Source organism: Ambystoma mexicanum, chromosome 5q (assembly GCF_040938575.1).
Source record: "Ambystoma mexicanum isolate Mex_15411 chromosome 5q, UKY_AmexF1_1, whole genome shotgun sequence".
NCBI lineage: Eukaryota > Metazoa > Chordata > Amphibia > Caudata > Ambystomatidae > Ambystoma > Ambystoma mexicanum.
In genome coordinates, this window is record NC_090933.1 from 801,879,908 (window position 1) to 801,902,699 (window position 22,792).

Sequence of the window (22,792 nt, forward strand, 5' to 3'; positions counted from 1 at the left end):
TTCACATCTGAGTGGGATCAAACTCAAATGGGAACATCCATCTCCTAAAGCTTTAAATTAACAAAGCAAAATAATGTAACATGTGCCTTTAAAAAAAAAATACTACATATTTCACTGCTACCTAAAATGCCGTCGTTGAATACAATATTAGATTCATGAAAGCGCACTGACATGCACTGCAACAGTGTAACCAACACACAGAACATTGACGGCATTCATATAACATATAGATCAATACAGAAGAGAGTGTTTCCCAATGCATGGCGCTATTATGACCCATCCAGCTATGACATATATTTGGAAAGAAAAGTATGCATGGAAAAGGGGTAACTAGCAATGAGCATAGACGAATACGTTCATGGATCGCGCATATACAGCAAGAGGTGCTTCATTCGCAAAGCACGGACACATTGCCACAGGGAGGTGTACGTGGTGCGCTCGGCGCTCCGACGTCGTGCACAGCGTTCGGCAGGCGAGCAAGTGCTCCCGCCGCTGTCTGCTGCGTGCCCGCACACCTGCTTGGTCGCAGTCAGCATCCTATGACTGTTCAGTGCGTACTGACAGCTCAGCCCAGCCCAGCACCGCGTGTGTGTCTGTGTGTGTGTGTTGTGTGTGCGCGCGCAGGGAGCCGCCGTGCACCTGCTGCAGGCTCCATTCCGGGCGCCGGTGTAGCCGAGTTCTCGCCTGCTCCGCTGGGGCTTCCCCTCCTTCCTCTTCCACCGAGTCCACCACCTCCCCTCCCTGCTGGCGAGTCAGCTTGGCTGCGAGTCACGTGTCAGTGCCCGAGGCAAGAGACTGAGAGCAAAGCGCTTCATTCCTTCTCCCACCGCCATACTGTGTATTTTACACAAATTCTCATTTTTACTCCAACATTTTACTCCCGCTCGGTGAGTACCTTTTCAGTGGCCTTCTTGTCTTTTTTGTCTTTTTTTTCTCTTTTCTTTTTTTTCATTTTTTTCACTTCTTTGATGATTGTTTTAGATGGGAGCTGGAGAATGGTTCTGAGCCTTTTTCTGATTGCAAGTTTTTCTAGCATGCCTTTCTACTTGTTATGACGGCGCTGTGTCTGTGATCCCGGTGGCTGCACGCGGCGGCGGCGGCGGCGGCCACTGGGACGAACCGTTGCAGCCCCAACGCCAATACTGCTTTTGTTGGGGAAAACGTTGTGAAGTGTGTGCACATTTTTTTTTTTAATTATTATTAAGAGTGGCACGTCTATAACCCCTTTTGCTCTGCATTTTCCCGGGGTGGTTTTTTGTGTTCGCGGATTGATAATGCATTGCACAGCAGCAGCGTCGACTGGAATGTGTGGTCTTGCAGACCTGGTGCGACTCACCCACCCAGAGGTTCATTTTATTTTTCTTCCCTTTTTGAACCCCGAAACAACCCCCACGGGTTTGTTGCCCTGTTTCTTTTTTTTTGCCCCCCCTTATAACGTGAAACTTTTCTTGCAGCTAGAGCATTTTTGCAAACCTTTCTTCTCCCCCCTTTCATGGCCAGGACTTTTGCATTTTCTTTTTTACTTTTTGGTGTCCTCCCAGTCAATTTTCTGTTGTGACCAGCGGTGCTCTTGCTAATAACATTTTTTCACATGATGGCAGTGGAAGGTGTATTTTTCATTTTTTTCCCCTGGAAAATGAAGTGCTGATTTTTTTTTTGGTTTCCTTGTCAACGGAAGATGAAGTGAAAGAGCTGAGCAGTCTCCCGGAGAAGGTACTTGATGTGCTTGTAGGCGTTGCCGCTGTTTGTAATTGAATGAGGATGGCAATGGGAGCTCCAGATACCCTGTGCGCCGAGTCACTGTGACTGCTCCAGGAGCACGCGCAGCCCGGCTCCAGTGTGATGGCTCTCCAGCAGCCAATCCCCCGCTAGAGGGTCGGGTTCAGCGGCCCGGAGAGCGCAGACTGGAGGTGTGCTCTGCGGGTGAAAGGAAGCGACGGCTTTAGGGAATGACTGGGCTCGATCCTGTCTCGAGAGTCCTAAGGAGCTGGGAGAGAGTCAGTCACGAACAAGTCATCCTCTCAGTGGGGGGTAGAGTCTGTCACTTTTCCAGGACTGACGGGCTGGGGCAGAGTCACTTGCTCAGTCGCATGCCATGTTGTAACTTAGTATGACCATTGCAAGGCCCTATCCAACGCCGCCCCCATATGGTGGGTCCGCCTGTCGTCCGCGGACGCTCACTGACATGTTAACCAGGTATCGGATTCGCAATTAGAAAGCGAAGCCTGTGCCAATTATCCCCGCTAGGAGGGCTCGGCTTTACTTTGGAGGAAACCAACCGAGCCAGAAGCGGCGGCCAACCCCAAAGGTGCAGGGATAATTGATTGTGTCCACTGGCTCGGCGCATCGCGTGCCTCTGGGGCCACGTCTTTAAAGGGATGTTTTCATATAGCCCAGGGGTGTCCTGGATATCGACCCCCAAACAGCAGTGGGGCAGCGCGCGAGGGTAACGGGGCATCAGACGTGGACTTCTCGCGGGCAATGCCAACAGGCGGGCTGGGTACAGCAGGGAGGTAGGGGCGCAGGAAGGGGGCGTGTGTGTGCATGGTTACGCGGCCGCCCGGCGCTAGAGTAGTTCCTCTGCATGGCGGTCACAGAGAGTTCAGCTCTCCAGAAATGAGCGCCGCTCTGTATTTGCGGGGCCGCGTTGCCCTGTCGTCGCGGGCCCTTCCTTTGAATCCTTTCACAAGACGGAAGGGCCGCGCCCGGGTATTTCCGTGTTGCTATGCAGGATGCAGGTGACAAGACGGCGTTGCTGGGGAATGTGCCGCGCTGAAAGACCCACATGCTTTCAACACATGTGATGTAAATACTGGGGCCTGCTCTCTGGTGATGGAGATGCTGGCTGATTCCGAATACCGTTAGCTTAAACGCGAATTTTCAATAGCGTTGTGGAATTATTACTTTATTCGCATGCCTTACATTGCTTGTAAAACCTATATGTGTAAACAGATTGCAGCGGGGGGGGGGGGGGGGGGGTCGGGGGCATTTTGTGCACAGGGGCATTTTTTTCCGAAGCTCAAGCGTCAAGGAACAACCTGTTTTGCGATATTTTGATATATTGTGGCGATGCTCGCACCAGCTGCGATCACCAGGTCCACAAGAGCCCCAGGGGCTTCGACCCACCCGTCACCGCGAGGACGTGAAGGGATTTCCAGCGCCTTACCATATCTGTTCAAATCAAATCATACTCCCGAAATGCTACCGTGCTCCACCCCACCCCCTCACTCACAATAAAAACCACATGGCACCCGACACCTGCTATCTAGTCAGGGGCTTTTAGATGAATGCCTTCTGGGAGTGGGAATCTTGGGTGATCTGATTGTTTTTTTATTTTTTTATACTTAATGGACTTAATCAGTGGTAGCCAGGCGCTGTTAAGCTAATGTGCCACTGTAGGGCGGTCTAAGATGGCGTGACAGCTGTACATGGGTGTGGATTGACACGCACTTGCAGTCATGCACGCAGGGGAGCTGTTAGGATAGTTCAGTCGGTTGAACTCCAGTTGCAGAGAGCGGCCGGTCAAAGACTAGAATAATACTATGTCAATGGGCCGTGACTGGGTGGCACTTCCAGCTCAGTCATCACGTGACCATTCCAGGGTTATCGATGGATGGGAGTACACGTTCTTTGATTGTATACAGTCCTTCCTGCTACTGAGGGACTGTGGTGAAAGTGGCTTTTGCACCGTGCTAAGGCGTGCTATTGTTTATTAAATTGTTGCAAGTTGCATTTGAAACCCATTCCGAAACTGGTTTCAAGAGACACAGATTGCCTATTTCCCAGTGTACTTCCTGCATCTGTGAGGTCCTCGTGTTTAGCGCCAATTTGCATATCACCGTAATCTCATTAAATGATGCACCCTGCCTTTATGCCAGTAGTGTATGATGTCTGTGCTGTGCGCTTTGCTCCCTCGGATGCTAACACACAGACGACCTGACGTGAACATCGCAGCACACGTCACCTTGCCTGGCAAGGGACCAATCGGGTTGCTTGAAATCAATGCTGCTCTAAATATGTAGTCTAAACGCCTGGAACTCTAGCGCATGTGTTCCTTTCATGTTCCATCGTTCCTGTATGACCACTCAGTCGATTCCCCTACACCTTCACACATGTGTGTTTTCCCGCACACCGCCAGCTGCTGTGTTGCACATCTCATTAGAGCAACGCAGTGTTTAGATTTGTCAGACAGTATCGAAGCGCACTGCCTGTGACGGCAAAGCACGAAAACAGGTCTTCAATGAACAAGTAGGCCCGGTGCCATGGTGATGTATAGCATGCGTATGTATGAATGAATGCATGCATGCATGTATATAATGCGTTCTTTGTGAAAGAAAATACCCACCTAGGAAATGGGGGTGGTTTTGGAGGTCACGTGCAGCTGAGTCTCTGGGTTACATTAAATAGTGGCCAGACTTCTGACGGACAGGGTTTATGGTCAATGGAACGTGTGAACAGCAGAAGCAAGCCCAGGCGGGCAACACTCCTGCTAAGTTAAACACCCACACAACCACACACTTAGGCGAACTCAGAAACAAAACAAGCGTCTAACACACCCTTGACCTACCCAGGTACACCTTTCAAAAAGCTCCGTTCCCTCTGCCCAAAACAATGTAATGAAACTCCCGCTTAAGCTTGGCGCGGTGCTAGGCTTTGTAATGTCACTCTTCTCATGATCAGGCTGGGCACAGCATTATGCTTAATGGTGTTATAACGTGGCACGGAGGTGAAACATTGTGTGATACAACTCATGCTCAGGCTGGGTGCAGTATTATGCGTTATGCAGTGGAAATGTGGCACAGTGGTGAAGTATTGTGAACTACAATTCATGCTCAGGTTGGGTGCAGTATTATGCTTCATGCAGTAGAAATGTGGCAGAGCAGTGAAATACTGTGAACTACAAGCCACGCTTAGGTTGGGTGCATTATTATGCTTTATGCAGTGGAAATGTGGCACAGTGGTGAAGTATTGTGAACTACAATTCATGCTCAGGTTGGGTGCAGTATTATGCTTTATGCAGTGGAAATGTGGCACAGCGGTGAAGTATTGTGAACTACAATTCACGCTCAGGTTGGGTGCAGTATTATGCTTTATGCAGTGGAAATGTGGTACATCGGTGAAGTACTGCGAACTACAAGTCATGCTTAGGTTGGGTGCATTATTATGCTTTATGCAGTGGAAATGTGACAGAGCGGTGAAGTATTGTGAACTACAATTCATGCTCAGGTTGGGTGCAGTATTATGCTTTATGCAGTGGAAATGTGGTACATCGGTGAAGTACTGCGAACTACAAGTCATGCTTAGGTTGGGTGCATTATTATGCTTTATGCAGTGGAAATGTGACAGAGTGGTGAAGTATTGTGAACTACAATTCATGCTCAGGTTGGGTGCAGTATTATGCTTTATGCAGTGGAAATGTGACAGAGCGGTGAAGTATTGTGAACTACAATTCATGCTCAGGTTGGGTGCAGTATTATGCTTCATGCAGTGGAAATGTGACAGAGCGGTGAAACACTGTGAACTACAAGCCATGCTTAGGTTGGGTGCAGTTTTATGCTTTATGCAGTGGAAATGTGACAGAGCGGTGAAACACTGTGAACTACAAGCCATGCTTAGGTTGGGTGCAGTATTATGCTTCATGCAGTGGACATGTGGCAGAACAGTGAAATACCCAATTGCTTAGGTTGGGTGCAGCATTATGCTTTATGCAGTGGACATGTGGCAGAGCAGTGAACTACTGTGAACTACAACTCATGCTCAGGCTAGTTGCAGCATTATGGTTTCTGTGGTAACATGGCATGAAGCTGAAATATTATGCAATGCAACTCCTGATCAGGTTAGGTGCAGTATTATGTTTTTATTCTGGCACACAGGTGCACTGTGTAACAGAACTGATGCTTCGGCTCCGTGAAGTGGCATGCTTTCCGATATGGTAGTATGGAAGGATTATGCAATGCAAGTCATGCTCAACATGCGGGGAAGATTATGCTTTATGCTGGTTAAGTGGACTGCAACTGATGCTCAGGCTGGGTGCCGGGGTATGCTTTCCACTGCTGTAGTATGTTGCAAATGTGAAGATTATTGTAATTGAACTCATGTTCAGGCTGGGTGCAGTGGCACCTCTCTCCTCTGTGGCAGGTAGTTGGGGAGCTCTACTAATGCCGCAGCAAACCCACCACAGTACTTGCATTGCCAGAGGAAGTCAGCTGATGTGGAGGCTACCGGCTTTTACCTCCCTTACCGCGCGCCCACCCAGGTGTGCCCTGCTGACATTCTACGCTGCTGCCACCAGATGTGCAATTAGGCACAAGCTAAGTCTTCAATCCAGTGGAGGTCCTAGTGGACCTGATGCGCATGGGGCGTGCACCCATGCACGTGGAATTTTCTGAGGAGAAGGCACCTCTACTGTGATCTCTGCTCCTCTCTACCAGCAATCTATTGATTGACACAGTACCATCGACAAAATAATGTTACCACCGACAGAACGGTACAGGACCGCCCTTTTACTTAGAGAAGGTCATGACATTGCATTGGGAACTCGTAAGTTAAGAGGAAACTTTTGGCCTCTTGGAAAAGTTATTCTAATGTACGGGGAAAAGCAGTTTTACCAATGTGTGAACATACTTCTTGTACCCCAATATCGACATTCACCCGTTTCCTCATTTTACCAGAGAAATCATTTGCAGAGAATATTTCAGTGAAACACAATTGGGTCTTTTTTATGATCCTGGAAGACATGCCACTTGTCCAACATGCAAGGCGTGTGCCATTGCTTCGGCCACAGTTCAGTGTATTCAAGAGCCACAGTGTGGCTACCCCCGGCTCTAGGGATCGGGTGGGGGGCAGCGGGGGTGGGGGGGGGTGGTATGAGTCTCCCACCAGAGCTCTATGCTCCATGACTAGGCAGGTGAGTCAATCAGGCGGCGCTGCTTCTATTTCACATCTCAAATGTATCAACTAATCTCCGTTTGCAAATTCTGAATCAAATCTGGCAAAATAATCAGCCTCTCAAATACGTTTTTTTTTTTTTTTTAAACTTTGCAAAAGCAGGCATTCTCTCCTTGCGAGCGAGCATCGGAATGTCTCGTTCAGAAAGCAGCTTGCCTGCCATGTTGCTAATTGCTATCATGGTGGCCGACAACTCTCATGTCATTAAATCGCAATGCATGCGCTGTGAACGCATCTCATATAGTGCGACTTCTGCTATTTTGGTGGGATCTTGGCTGTACACAGTCTTCGCCTTTTAGCCAGCAACTGTTTGCATGGTGGCAACCGTACGCCCTGTCATTCTCCAAGTTAAACGGAAACCACACGTCCCAGCATTCAGTTCTGATTGCTTTCTATAAGAGTCATAACAGGGTGTTGATGACTCTGATTATAAGAGGCTAATTGGCAACAACGCCCTCTATCGTGTTTAGATACTGCATTTTCAAGCACTAGTCTCACAGACCGATGCTCCCCAGGGATGGTCTACAGATCGCGCCATGGGGTACATTTTCGAGTTCCCCATAAAAACACAACCAGAACCTGTTGCAGTTCCACTTTAATGTAGATAAGTGCCTGCTGCCTTATTTTGGTTATTTGCATGACACAGTACAAAAGGGGAGGGTAACAAGGAAGCCTACACGCTTGTACGCTGCCCTTTTGCACTCCGCCCTGCACATTGAGTAAACACTGCCTGCCATGTATGCGTTGGGACGCAGTGTTTAACGTGGATTCCGAAGGAGTCAGCCGCATTTTTTGCTACTGCAACAACAGTCCGGCGGACTTCCTACGAATCCCAAGCATTTGCGCTGGCATAAAAATCCATGCAGGTGCAAATGCTGGAGTATTTGTCTGGCAGAGAGGAAGGGAGCGGTGGAAACGTAAGTTTCGTTCCGCTACTCCTCTCCACCATACAAATACATGAAAGTGGGCCGTGACAGGAATCTACCGCGTTAAAGCCTAACGCGAGGCCTTTACATCGTAGATTCCCGCCAGGGCTCAACATGCACTCCGAGACACTCAAGGCACTAGCCAGCGGGCCATTCCAAAACAGAGGGCATTATTTGACGTTAGATTCTTAGTTCTAGCCTGCACATTCTATTTTGAGAAAAAAGTCTGTATAAGCAAGCTCTCCAAAACAACACACTTTTAATGTGTATTATTAAAGCATTTATGAGGAATAACTATTGCTATCTTTACAGTTGTTTTTGGACATGGACTTCATTTTGCCAAAATGATGGAGGAAGGTTGAAATTAAACCATGCAGCATATTTTGGAGTGCAAACAACTCTGGAGAATAGCTCCCAAAACCAGACAATTTCATGTGCTGCACTTTCTTATCAAAATGGAGGGGTCACATCAGGTGAGGTAAGGGAAGATGGTAAAGAAACAACCACTTCACCCAGGGCAGCAAAAATCCTCAGAACAGTTCTCATCCTCCCATGACACCAAATCCGAAAACAAGTCTGATGAGCTTTTTACATCTTTCCAGGGTGTCAAATTTTCACTCACCACTAGCCAGTGGTGAGTGATATTTGCCTCTTGGTGAGCAAGACATAGTGTGATGTGTGTATGTTTAGAATTGGGCAGCAGTAGTTTGTTTGTGCCTACACCTCTTTGCGCCAAATTTCTGATGTAAATGAATAAAAGTACGTAGTCAAGTTTCTTTTAGCATATTTTGTAGAATAGTGACTAACTACTAAATGTGTTACAAAATATGCTAAAATGCTATTTCATATGTTATATTTTGTGTTTTGTTTTATTACATGTTACGCTTGCATTCAGCCCGGATTTGAAAAAGGCGCCAATGAAACGCCGAAACACGTGTCATCCATATGGGCAGAACATATATCAAATAAATTAAGAAAATATACTTGAAGAAACTTGACTACGTACTTTTATTCATTTACATCAGAAATTTGGCGCAAAGAGGTGTAGGCACAAACAAACTACTGCTTCCTTTACAAACGGAGCTGAGGGACTCTATGTCTCGGTGTTGACCTACATCCTTGCGACACAAGAATAAAATAATAAAATAAGAAAACCATTGCCAACCTTAATAGCACTAACATACGGGTCGCGAGAGTACACCTTATGAGATCCCCACTCAAGAAGTTCCTCACTCAGTAGTATGTTTAGAATTGAAGTGGCAAGTAACTTTTGTGGCTGGCTAGTAGCTTGCAACTTGAATTGTTGGCCCCTGCTTCAAACTGTTGCAAATACAATCCTGCAGACTGACCAATATGTTTGCCAACACTTGTCACCAAACAGTTGCTTTTCTATGCGTACACCTCTGCTAGCAAAGTGAGCAACACCTGTAACTCGGGACCCAAACACACGAAATCGAAGAGGACTCTGAAAGTTTTACTCTGGCATTGACTCCACTGCAAACTGTAATTGTGACTAATTCTGCCTATACTGCTTTGTAATTTAGAACAGTCCCATGCTACAAAATATCATTTTCCCGGTTAGTACCTAAATGCAGTATAGAGTGGCTGGTCATTATAGGTGCATTTTTGCACCCGTTCTGTTTGCTCTTTTTGTACTCTGTGGCATAACAAAAAAGGGGGGGGGGCTTGCTGCCCCCCACCTTCCCAAAGAAGCCTATGCTATGCCACAGAGTCCCAGGCCAGTCTGAGCCACTGCACAGGCATAACTCTTATGATGGTCATGCTGCTACACTGGTGTAGGTGAAAGATATACATTTTTAACCAAAACTTGTGCATATGTGGGGGATATATAAAGCACAAACCTAACTATGGAGAGATGGAGCACTGTACACACAAGACTCACTCGGGGGTTACAAGAAGAATGCATAGGTAGCAGAGGAACTGGGATAGGCAAGGTGGGCAGGGGATAGAGTAGGCCAGTTGGCCACTTGTAATCTCTTCCACAAAGCTACTTTTCTAACCCACTGCCTTTGCTTCATAGAAGAAATATGGGTGGTGGACAGCTCTTTTACAGTCTGCCTTTTAGGTACCCCCAGGACTCTGGCGTCCCTAACAAAGTAAAATCTGAAGACGTTATGAAATAGCACAATGTGGACGAGTTCCATTACATAGTGTGTATTGGCTGGAAAAGTATCCTCTTTAAGTAGAATCCATTCATTGGCTTCTAACCCCTCATTGTGTGGGATCGAAGTATAGAGACTCTGCAGATCCATAGCAACACATATTATGTCTGTAGATGCTATATGTAAGGACTCTCTACAATTAAGGAAGTGAATGGTGTTTCTCAAATATGTACTTGGTTTTTGATACAACTTGTTGCAATAAAATGTCTAGATAAGTTGCTAGTAGTCAAATATTTTGTTAGTACCCACTGCAATCAGTCTAAATGGTGGGCAGTGGCTATGTGTATGATTCTTTGGCAGAGCATGGAACGCTGGTGTTATAGGAAAGTTATTAAAAAGATAATCTCTCATGTGTTTAGAAATATAATCAGCATAATGTGCTGAGTCTACAAGCATTCTTATATTATTTGAAATCTCAGGGGTCGGATCACTGCCGAGTGTCTCATACGTATACCTATCTTCCAGCAGAGTCACACAGTTTTTATGATAAAAATCAGCGTTGGTTAAAACAATGGCACCACCTTTATCTGCTGTTTTGAAAGTGAAGCGAGGATCTTGTCCAAGATTTTTAATCACATTGATTTAGGATCTTCTCAAATTTGATCTTGTAGTTTTACAATAATTAATGTGAGATAGATGATGCAACATGTTTGTTCCAAATGTATTGAGAGCTGCTTTACTAAAATATGGATTAGAAGTGCTCTTGAGACACATCTCTAAATTGTCAAAGATATCGATTCATCAGTCTCAATAGGATTGGTATCGAAAAACATTTGTAAACACATCTTATGAAGCAATTTATACAAGTTAATTTTCTCTGAAAATAGATTGCTGTTATATGTGGAAACAAAGAAGAGCCATTTATTAAGGAGTGCACGTTCTATTTCACTCAGTACTTTACTGGACATATTAACCACAATAGAATTTGTGGATTTTTGTTTTAACCAAAAAGAGGAGAAAGAAGTAGAAGCCGGTTGTGTGTCTATCGGCAGTGGAGTATCAGATTGTATTATTTCACTACTCTGCAAATTGAGTTAATCAGAAATAGAGGTTGCTGGGGCAGAACAGATTGCTTCACTACCACTTGAGATAGGGTCACTTGTAGGATCACTACTATCTTGATGTTTATCAGTGGGCCTATTGGACCTTGGTTGGTTTGTTTGATAATGGTATGGCCAGGTGTAAACTATATCTAGTCTAGTGTGTCCCTACGGGATTTGCATACCTTCCTCTGTTCAATGTGAATTACGTTTGTGATTATGTCTTCTAAAGTTTGTTTAAGTTCTGTTTCTTTTAAGCGATTTGACAATTGAGATTTAATAACTGTTATGTCTTCATTAAGGGTGTTTAAAGATTTAGACATTTATTCAGTCACTAATAAGATCAAATTTAATAAACACTTATTTAGGATTTATTCCCACTTTTCGACAACATTTGTCCTCTTGTTGCAGAGAGTTGGACTTAATTGCAAATGCTGCTTGGTATTTTCTGAGATTTAAAATATTGTGCAAGGGTCAATGCATGCACTCTAGATGTATTGTACTAGAGGTAGTACAGAATCCATTTAGAGGAGGTTAACTGAGCAGAAAATGGTCCCAGGGAGAACTATTCTGGATAGACCGCCTAGATACTCTACCCCCTAAAGGAATTAGCACAGAGATCAACTTCCATTGCTATATTTAATGGTTCCTGTATTACTTGATTTGGAACAATCCATACTGTATAATTGAATGATACTTACATTGTCTTTAGGTTGCAATTAGTTATCTTAATGTGACTTTCAAGTTTACACCTTGTAATCTGTGGTTGAGGACCTTGTATTGCTGTAACATGTTCCCTCTTTCTGAGCACAGATCTATGCTACCGATATACAGAGATTGTGAATATTTGTACATTAGAAATTAGATTGATACACCACATTTACTGCAAGATTTGTAAGGATTATTTCCTACTGTAATCTGTCTATTAGGTTTAGAAAATTATGCTATCTTTGTATTTTCAATCACATCACATACGTTGTCCTTCTTGTAAACCAGCAACAATTTTTAAGTTATTGTTCTTTTCCACAAGTTTAACATATTTTGTTTGTTCTATCTACTTGTTTACAAATTAGCATTACAATATGTGGTTATGTCTAAATATAGAAAATACCCTAACATTTGGCACTGAAATATGTTATTCTCTCTCTATTAGATTGTAAATGATAAGATTGCAGTTTACTCTTAAAACATTAATTACCACTTTATGCTAACTTGGCTAACCCTCCAATTCTCTTTTGTTCTAATACATTTATCTCATATCTACTTTAGACAACCACAGTTCCTCTTTAACTGGCTCTGTTCATCTCCAGCATAACATTATTCTTGTCTCTCTTCTATTTTGTATAAACCATGATTTATTACTTCTCCCATTGCATACTTTGATGTAGTGATGGCACCATTTTGATGATGTCACCAAGTGACTTATGTCACGACTCTCATGTTACGGCAGCCATCTTTCTAAATATTTATGTACAGCTTTATGCACAGTGCTCTTTTCACCGCTGCTTCCCCACAGTTCACTTGAATTTCTTAGGGAATTCTTGGGTAAGTCAATTGATTAGCTAGATTGGTCTCTTTCATTTACATTAACACTTTGGCGGTAATGGCACTCTTTTACTCAATATTCTTTCAGATCCTCTATATACACTAGACTGGACACATGCTTACTTGATAATCCTCTACAAGAACACATAGAAGGTATTTCTTTCTCCACTTTTTTAATATTTTCCTTAGCAGAATTCTCAAACTTCTTTATTTTTTTATTTTAGTATTTTTTCAGTTAACAGCTTCTGGATTCTTTTACATTTATAGCATATCAGGTACACAACTTTTGTTCTATGCATTTTACTAAGTGAATTTATGTCTCATCCCGAGTGAACTCGGGATGAGACATAAATTCACTTAGTAAAATACTTAGTTTTGAACCTTCCACTCTCCAGGTGATCTGGATCCAACACGTGTCAGCCATATCTAGCAGTCAATGGTGAGGGATCATGGCAGATGTAGACCAAAACATCTGGAGAGCTGCAGGTTGCAGACCCTTGAGTTAGTGGCTAGATGCCAAAAATGCAAGGATTTCAAACAAGATCTCCTGCTCAAATCAAATGTTGCTATGCACGCTAAAACCAAAAGTGGCTTCTTGGGCTACTACTGCCTACTGTCCTGTCGGTTAGCAGGCAAAGTACGAGGGATCATCTTATGAAGGGATAGAAAGGCCCAGTTAATATAAAACATGCTGTCGGTGCAGCCTAGCTAAGGGCTTGGTGTATGACTAGTGTATTGTTCTTTTAAGGGATGTTGTCTTTGAAAGTATCCACATAGTAACAAAAATCAAAGTCCACCCACATATCCACCAGTTATTCATTTCACTCTTCTGCCACATACTTTACACACCCAGTCCAAGAGAAGCAGTGGATTAAGAAAGCCACTGTGACTGCTAAGCAAATTATTTTAAAACACTGTACGGCAAAACAGGTCTTAAAACCAGATAGGGGGAAAAATCCATCTTGTCACCCTTTAGACTTGGAGCGAAAGAGAGTTGAGTAAGAACACTTCCAGGTCAACTCCTGGAACCATATGGGTAATCTGTATTTTGGTTTGCATGCCTTGTTTACTGCATGCCTCAGTTGAGTAATGTCTCTTAAATCTGCTGTTTTTCTTTGACATGCTCGATCATTTGTTTTAGACACTCTTTAATTCTCTGTCTGGGAAATAACACCTGGGACTTGATTTCTCTTGCTTCTGTGAAATGCATTTGCTCGGCAGTAGACACCATATTTTCAAGGTTGAATAGGCTGAGATGTATGATTTTGAACTGTTGGTGTTACAGTCCACAAATCATACATTTATGAGAAGTGAACCTTTGTAGTGTTTTATGCAGCACAAGAGTAAACTCAAAAATACTCATAACTGAAACAATAGAGAAGCTCAATAAAGTTTGCCGAATGTATGCATTCAGTACATATAATTTATTTTAGTTTCTGCCTCGAAGATACAAATTGGGGACAAAAAGTACCACCTTTAAAAAAGAAAAAAATAGTGAACATGAAAGGAAAAATAATATGGCATCTTTGAATAATTAAATATGGGATATTATTCAATTAAGGAGGGACGCATTTATAACAGAAGTGTATCTAAGTGTGAAGTTAATGTGGTTGAGAAGAAAGCATCACTGCGAGGAATATGGCGGTAAAAAGTGTCTTAATCCTATAGCGAGTGTTGAGGCTCTCATCACCAGTGAATTCATTGATGTATGGCTGAAGAAAGGCACTAGGCAACAACGAGGGTTAAACGCTTAATGTGTTTGCTGTGCTTGATCTTTCATTACACCTAACACTGCTCCTCACATACAGAGGTGAGTCAATTCCCATCTAAAGTACCCCTGGCTTGCCTTTAAGTAGAAATCTGAACACAAAGCTTGAACTTGAGAACCGTTGTGCAATGCGAAACAGGCAACATTTGAAGCATATACGGTCCAGATATGTACATTTACTGTCACCCACATCCCAAACATCAGTTACCAAAATATCATCCATGGCCTCAGGCCCAGTAATGCAGTTATTAGAAATTCAGTATAATTACCTTCTAGTGCCCGTGGCAGTAGAAATCTGTTCAAGTAAATGCCTGAGTGTGGAGAGGAAGACATATCAGGCTATGGTTTCGGCTGTGCCCTGTCTGTAGCGGTCCCATGGGGCATGTGGCAGGGTGGATCCCACTGGTAATAATTATCTTCACTCTAAACCCTTCCTGCCAAGAATATCTCTTCCAATGCTCATGGGGATATTTGAAAGTCCCCAAAACAGTGGATGGAGCCTGAGGTATCACACTTTCCCCATAAGGACTTCACCATGGGCTCTTGGTTGGTGTTCCTTAAGAATAAGTAGTTAGTAGATAAATAAAAATGGTTCTTCAGGGTTCTTGTCACCATGCATTTTAGCGCATAGAAGTGTGATGTACTCTTTTGGTTATGCTTTGTCAATATGCTGTTATGAAGAAACTGGTGGTTGAGATAGGATATCAAGGGTTATCTATCATTGGAATAAAATGCAATTCTACCGGGTGACAAGATTTATTACCAGTGCTATCCTGGGTCTAACAATATTGCCTCACCTCTTCCTTGTTCCTGGCACAGCCACACAGAGTAAACACCTCCCAAATGAATACCAGTTCAGGTTCTGCCCAAAGTGTAGAATGGAGACAGCCACCATCTAGGTGATGGATGATGCCCTTCCAATCATGGATAAGGGTGACTCATGCCACCTGGCCCTCCTTGACCTCTCATCTGCATTTGACCCCACTTACCCCACATCCTCCTCTCCCTCCCAGCTGACAGGATGAGATTCTCTGGCACTGTTCTGAATGGGTTTACTTCCTACCTCCTGGGCAGATACCATGATGTCCATATGAGCACATTGGGTTATAACTGACTCCCAGTCTCCCACAGAGTCCCCCAAGGCTCCATCCCCTCTCTGATTCTTTTTAACGTTTGCATAGAGCCTCTCTGCACACTTCTCAAAGATCCAGATCTAGCCATCCACCAGTATATGGGTGATACTCAGTTGTACATTAGAGTATAAATCCCACAGGACATCAGTCTCCACAATTACCTACTCATTATCCAATCTTGGATGTCAACTGTCTACCTCAAACTTAACCCATCCAAGACCGATTTCAGCCTCATCAATTCCCCACTCTAAACAACAACTTGACCTAGAATGAATGGCTCAGTGATTTGCACCAAGAAGGATTTGATCCACAACTTTCTGATTCAGGAAAATCCTTTTGGTTCACCAGTGATAGTAGCCTATCCTTCTCGAAAAACATTGCCAAGAAGTCATAAACAGCCTGGCTCCAAAGCTCCACCCTTCACAAAACCAAACCCTTCATTCTGCTGCAGGACTACTGGACTGGAGTGCAGGTCCTTCTGGGCTTGCATACCGCTCATGCTGAGCCTGTTTCAGTACAACCAAGTTTGCAATAAAAATGCATTACTTAGGAGAACAACTGTTATATCAATATTACAAAATAAAACCACATTAAATTTACTAAATCAGTTGCCTATTTAGTTTATTCAGTATTAAAGAAATTATTTTTTCTTCACCACCAAAACATGTATTACTATTACCACTATGTGCTAATAGCCGTATAGACCTCGGGAGGGCTCATTATCACTTGGGATGATGACCGGTCCCCAATTTATGGCCCTTTGCTTCGGGCCAGGCCATAACTTGGTGGCAGGTCATTATCCAGCAGTAAGGACCCCTCCCTCTATAAATCTATATTAATAGTTATGATGATCAGTCACTATTGTAAGGCTGATGCACATCTACACAGCATTCGTTTCAGTAGTACTCACTTATTAGCCACCACTAAACATACACCATAAGAACAGTGTTTCTTTTTTACGTGCCGCATGTGTGAATGTTCATCTGAAGGACTTTATACTGCATGATCTGTAATCTTGTGGCACAACCTATTTGAGTGAATATGGTCTTTCATGTCAAAAGCACCCGTGGATACACAATGACCAAATAAAGAGTATAACATGCTGTGGAATATCGTTGAATATTGGTATAGAGGATACCAAATGTTCCTCAGTAATGAGCTTTTATCTGGCTTGAAGGATTGATATTGCCACAGTAGTGAGTAATGTAGAGGGCCTTTGAAGATACCTCAGAAAGATATATATATTTTTTTCCATGTGTGAAAAAAATGCCATTTACATTACGGTTAATCCCTGTTATGTTATTTTGTATGTTAATATGAAATCGCCAGGGATTAGGAAGAAATGAAGGAGCTATCCAATTGAGAGTGTGTGCATGGCTTTATAGCTACTAATTGAATTTGACTCTCCTTGTATCAGCATTACATGCTAAATTGTGTCTTTTCTGTGAGTGTTTCCTTCTTGGTTTATGAAATGATAAATATGAGCACTCTACATTTTAGTTAATTGTGCATTGTTTTAATAAACTTCTGACCTCCGTCCATGTACAGTTTTAATAAAAATATGAGCTCCTCAATAAAGAACCTGGAGGCTGGGGTTTGCCTCCACGGTGCTCCTCAACACATGTCGAGCTGCTTGGTCAGCGGCTCAGCTTGCCCTCTTGGTTTTGACACTCCAATGGAGTGGGACTGCTTAAACATATAGAGAGATCATTTTCCTGGGGCTGGTCGTATAGGACCCCTCATTTCAAATAAATCCCTTCCTATGTTAACTCCAAAAGATGAGTCCATTTTTTTTCGAAAATGGAATGAAGATAACATCCAATCCCTTGCAGCACTGTGTGATATTAACGTTTCCAAATAGGGCTCCTTGTTATCGAGACTTTCGAACTTTCAACTCCTGCTCGCAGATTCCGATCAATGCTAATGCTCTCTGCTTCCATGCAAGGCTCTCGCGTCTTAGCAGTATGTGGGGCTTGTTGCAATTCACACATTACTGAAAACCCCGTAGCATCCACTGACATTAGGCACACAGGAAGGCAGGGGCGTTCTGACATGAAAGATGCCATGGTGTTAATTAATTTTCAATTATCGCGCAGTCTTACCAGGCAAGATTCAACCTTCACTCAAGCAGGGTTGATATGCATGAGAAACTCCGTCAGATGATGCCCTTAAACTGAATACAGCAAAATAAAAATCGTTCATTTATGCGATTTTTGTGATGCAATCCGCACACAGAGAACAGAAGGTGAAATTACAGGACGTAATGTCTATACGATTGCTCCATTTGGTAAAGGATAAACATCTACGTGGGTTTCCTGACATGTCATCTGTGTATTAAATGACACATTTCCTATATATTTATGTACAGCGGACTTGTGCATTTTGGTCAGATCTTCCAGCTTTCGCAGGTAGACATTTCTCTTCATAGTTCTTACTATTTACTGTGACAGAAAACATATCTACCGATGATTAATTCAATAATTCAATTACAATCTTTAAATGAAATAGTATACCCTATTTTTTTTTTTTTATTAATTAAGGCACCAACATAGCTTGATGGGGTATGTTGATGCTCATAGGCAATTACAATTATTCTAAGTTATAAATTAACAGTTTTGTTTTATTGTTGTAAATGCGATTTGTAAATTCTTTGCGGCCATCTCATACAGGCAGTAGTTGGGCAGCAAACTCCATCATCCACTCCACGCAAAGCATCTCATATGTAGAACCAGCTAGGTGGTGTGTCCAAGCATTAGCTTCTAAATCTGTACTGTGAGGCTGGTATACCTGCTGTGAGAAGAGGGCCTACTGTGCCCGATTCCTCGTTGTCTTCTAGTGATCCAAATAGTTGCATTCCAGTTCAGATCACTACTCGTAATCCCAAGGCTTTGTCTGAAGCCAGAATCTTCAGGGAACGAGCAGATTCTCCCAACCAATACACAAGCCCGTTATCCATTCACCCTTGCAAGCTTTTCCTGCAGAGGTTTGTTTTCTGATGTCTGTTACATGATTAGCTTTTGCAAAGGTTGATTTGAAAAAAAAGCTGTCCCTGTTGATCCTGAGAATGGTAACAAGAAAACTGAATGTCAGTGTAAGTATTTGCATGTATTGTGTTATTGTGTTAATTCGAAAACCGTTAGCTTGTTTTCCTTTTATACTCGATCGACCCTTAACGTAAGCTAGTCTCGAAATCCAACATTATGTTACTTTTTTGTATTGAAGATCTTTCTTACCTTGCCTTATAATAGAAAGTGACGGCTGGTGAATTTGTATGAAGTGGAGGGGTGTAAATGTCCCGTGTAGTGGGCGGAAGCCAGATTGTCTATTTCCTAAGCGTTTATGCAGTTCTAGGTGTTTTTGAATCTGGATATAGGCAGCTTTATCCAGTATTTTAAGTAGGAATGGTACCGTGGTAATGGGACGGTAGTTGGTGGGGATGAGAGGATCTAATGTATGTTTCTTAAGGAGTGGGAGCACCCAAGAATGTTTTAGGTTAGCAGGGATGGTACTTGAGGCAAAGGAGGCATTGATCAATTTGGAGATGAAAGGAGATACGTCTCTGGCAGCATCTTTTATTAGTTGTGCTTGGCAGATATCCCCTTTGCAGTTGGAAGGGTTAAGCGAAAGGATATTTATTTCTACTTCCAAGATAGACAATTTGGTAAAGTGAAATTTATTGTTGTGTGCCTTAGGTGGGTCACTGGGCGGCGGGATATTGGGTAGGTGCTGTAGATTCAGCGTTTCTTTCTTTTGCTGTATTTTATTTTGGAGCATTTTTAATTTTATTTGATAATGCCTGTTGGATGTCTGCACACCAGGACTTATCCTTAGTGCAGATATCAGGTGTGGCTATTGGTGACTCTAGTTCTTTTAATATGGAATAGAGTTCCTTCATGCTGGAGTTAGATTTGGCAATGCGTTCATCATAGGATTTCCGTTTAGCCAAGCAGACTTCCTTCTTATAATGTGAGGAAAGGGAAGCTAATTTGGCTTTGTTGTCAATGGAAGGGCATAATCTCCAATTGGTTTCACTTTTTCTTTTCAGGAGGCGTAGGTCTCTAAATTGTGGCGTAAACCATTTGTTTAAATGGGCTTTGGGTTTCCTTGATCCGAGTTTAAGAGGGGCGATTCTGTCCAAGGAAGTGAGCATGATATTGTTGAATTCATGTAGAGTACTAGGATCTAGATTTTCTGGCAATGCATTTAGCGTAGGTAGGATAGCAAGGATAATTTTGTCTACTGTGATGCTTTTTTTGTTTCTAGTTAAGCAAGGAGGCACTAGTATTGGGGCAGTAGGAGTGGGTCTGGTGGTAGATAAATTAAAGGACACCAGTGAGTGGTCAGTCCAGGGTAGAGGAAGGATGGATGACATAGTAGCAGTTCAGTTATAGTCTGCTATCCAATCCAATGTTCTCCCCTTCAAATGGGTAGGTTTGTTAACTTTTTTTGAGACAAGCCTAGTGCGTTGATGGTATTAGCTATATCCATAGCGTTTTGTCCATAGGATAATTAAAGCCTAAGTTAAAGTCCCCTAGTAGTAGTAGTTTAGAGGATAGTTTGAGGTTGTTAGTAAGTATATTATGCAGATCCTCCTCGAAGGTGCCAATGGGACCAGGAGGTCTGTATATTAGATGGATGGTAAGTGATTGTGAATTTTTTATCTGGAGTTTAGCAGTTAGAGATTCACAAGATTGTGTCAACTTGGTGGGGGCTAGTCATAGGGAGAGGCACCTTTTAGAGATAATGGCGATACTGCCCCCTCGTGCTCCATATCGGTCTTGTCTAGATATTGTATAGCCGTTTGGGATGGCTACTTTCTGTGATTAGGTCGGCTGTGTCGATGGCGTGAGAGACGAGCGATCTCGCATTGAGAAATGCTCCTTTGAGGGAAGGGGATTTAGTTATAGTTTTAGCTTTGGTAGGCTTGGCTATGTTGGTAGCAGTTGGCTTGGACTTGCGACTATTAGGTTGGAGGGCGCTTATATTATATGTGTAGTGTGGCAGGGGCAGATTGGTCTGACTGGGTTTCATAATGTGCTGGTAGTTCGTTTTTAGATTGGTAGGTGGTAGCGATCTTCTTAGTGGTTCATGTAATTTAGTAAGTCTGGCACAGAGAATATATTTGCTATCAGCCGTGGCACGTGGCAGAGAGGCAAAGGTTAATGTCCCTAGGACATTGTAATGTTTAGATTGGACGGTGGTGAAGTTTATCATAGCTGTTTTGGTCAGGGTAGGTATGCTAGGAGCTAGGAGAGGTGCTAGTGAGAGCTCAGTCGGGCATACTAGATTTCTGGTAACAGAATGTAAAGTAACAGCCAAAACGCAGAGCAGAGTAGTTATACTTAGCATCTTGCAATTTGAATAGCAGAAATATGTGCTGCATGTAGGGCACCTAGTTGCAGTCTGGCTGCAGTGATGTGGCAGTGCGTGTGAGGCACGTAGGTTCAAACACCGTTAAGCAGTAAGGGTAAGGCAATGCAAGGTAGGCACCTGGGCCCGAACACAATTAAGCAGTAAGGATGAGGCGAAGTACATAGAGACCTGATCATAATTGAGTAGCCACAGTGGGGCAATGCATGGGAGGCACCTGGGCGTAGTCAGAGTTAATGCAGCAGCAATAGGCAATGCATTGGGGGCACCTGGGCATAGTCAGAGTTAATGCAGAAACAAAAGGCAATGCATGGGGAGGCCCTGGCATAAATCACAGTTAATACGGCAGCAATAGACAATGCATGGAGGGCACCAGAGTTAATGCAGCAACAATAGGCAATGCATGGGGAGGCCCTGGCATAAATCACAGTTAATACGGCAGCAATAGACAATGCATGGGGGGTACCAGAGTTAATGCAACAACAATAGGCAATGCATGGGGAGGCCCTGGCATAAATCACAGTTAATATGGCAGCAATAGACAATGCATGGGGGCACCTGGGCGTAGTCAGAGTTAAAGCAGCAACAATAGGCAATGCGTGGGGGGCACCTAGGTGCTTGCAATAGGCAAGTTAGAATAAGCACACACAATGGGCGGGGTCAAAGTGGTCACACAGTGGTCAAGTTCAACATATGCAGGGTGCAGATTTCAACATTGACTAGGGTGCACACAGTTAGGGTACATAGCATGGTCAGCGTTGGCTAAGTTGCACCAAGGGGACAGGTTGGCTGTTAGGTTATGAATAACATGTGCGCTGATGTCTAGATACATAAGTGGGCGTGCAGGTAAACACAATGATGGAGTATAGAGATGGTCTTAGAATGTAAATAGCAGAGGCAGCATTAAGGCATTCGTCGCTGCAAAGACGATTGAAACATTAGGCGAACATTAGGACTGCTGAACGGAGTTCAGTAGCTGGCAGTGTGTGGTCAGGGGTCAGATGATGAAGGCATTTCAGAGTCTTGTAGATGATACGTGTGCGGGGGAGATGAGTGCGGCGTCAGGTTGCAGGGCCTCAGTTGTCCGAGCGCATGCATTAGGAAGTGTACAGTTTAGAAGGAGGCGGCAATGCGAAACTTTGGGCAGTGTGTAGGTAGGTTTAGGTGGGCTGCGAGCGGGCAATGCAGTATAGCGAGATGTATACAAATTGTAGCAGGCAAGACTTACCAAGACAATGGCAGCGTTGAAAGCCCAGAGCCCATACTGCTCCAGACAGGCTCACAACAGGTATTGTGCCTTGGTCTGGGTGCCTTTGTGTGGGCCGGCTCGAGCCTTCCGGCTCACAATTGGTACCTGAAGTAGGGCTAGGAGTCAATAGGGGAAGGCGATGGGGCCTGGTGTTACTCCCCCCAGCCAGGAAGTGCAGGAAAGCAGCACAAACTCCTGGTCAGCCATTTTGAATGGGCTTTTTCCTCGTGGGTGCTAATGGAGATTAGCAAAGATCGGAGGCAATTCGATTCTGTTTGGCCGAAGATGTAGATGAAGGGGCCATCCAGGTTGAAGTAGTGAAATATAAATGTTATCCACTGGGATGTGGAATCATATACCGGCGTCGGGCGTTCTGCTTTGTGATGTGTCAGTAAATTAGGCAGGCAGCCTAACATCAAAGCGGGTGCACATCAGAGCACCTCTGGGCTGGCCACTGCTCCTGCAATGGGGGAGGGGGGGCTCCAGCTCCTCCACGGGATAAGGCAGAACTGAAGTGGGCTCAGGCTCACGACAGGTATTGTGTCTTGGTCTGGGTGCTTTCGTGTGGGCCGGCTCGAGCCTGCTGGCTCACAATTGGTTCCTGAAGTAGGGCTAGGAGCCAATAGGGGA

General features: G+C 43.8%; 1 protein-coding gene across 5 annotated transcripts in view; it reads left to right on the forward strand.

Moving 5' to 3' along the window:
- The first annotated feature begins 609 nt into the window (after positions 1 to 609).
- Positions 610 to 22,792, forward strand: part of RALYL (RALY RNA binding protein like) — a 2,307,036-nt gene continuing 2,284,853 nt past the window's right edge. For 2 of the 5 annotated variants that reach the window (XM_069621283.1, XM_069621281.1), the window contains exon 1: positions 610 to 887. The gene's annotated coding sequence lies outside the window, so the exon portion shown is untranslated. Of the gene's footprint in view, positions 888 to 918; positions 1,714 to 22,792 lie in introns of those variants that run through there. The other 3 variants (XM_069621285.1, XM_069621284.1, XM_069621282.1) reach the window with 3 other exon arrangements.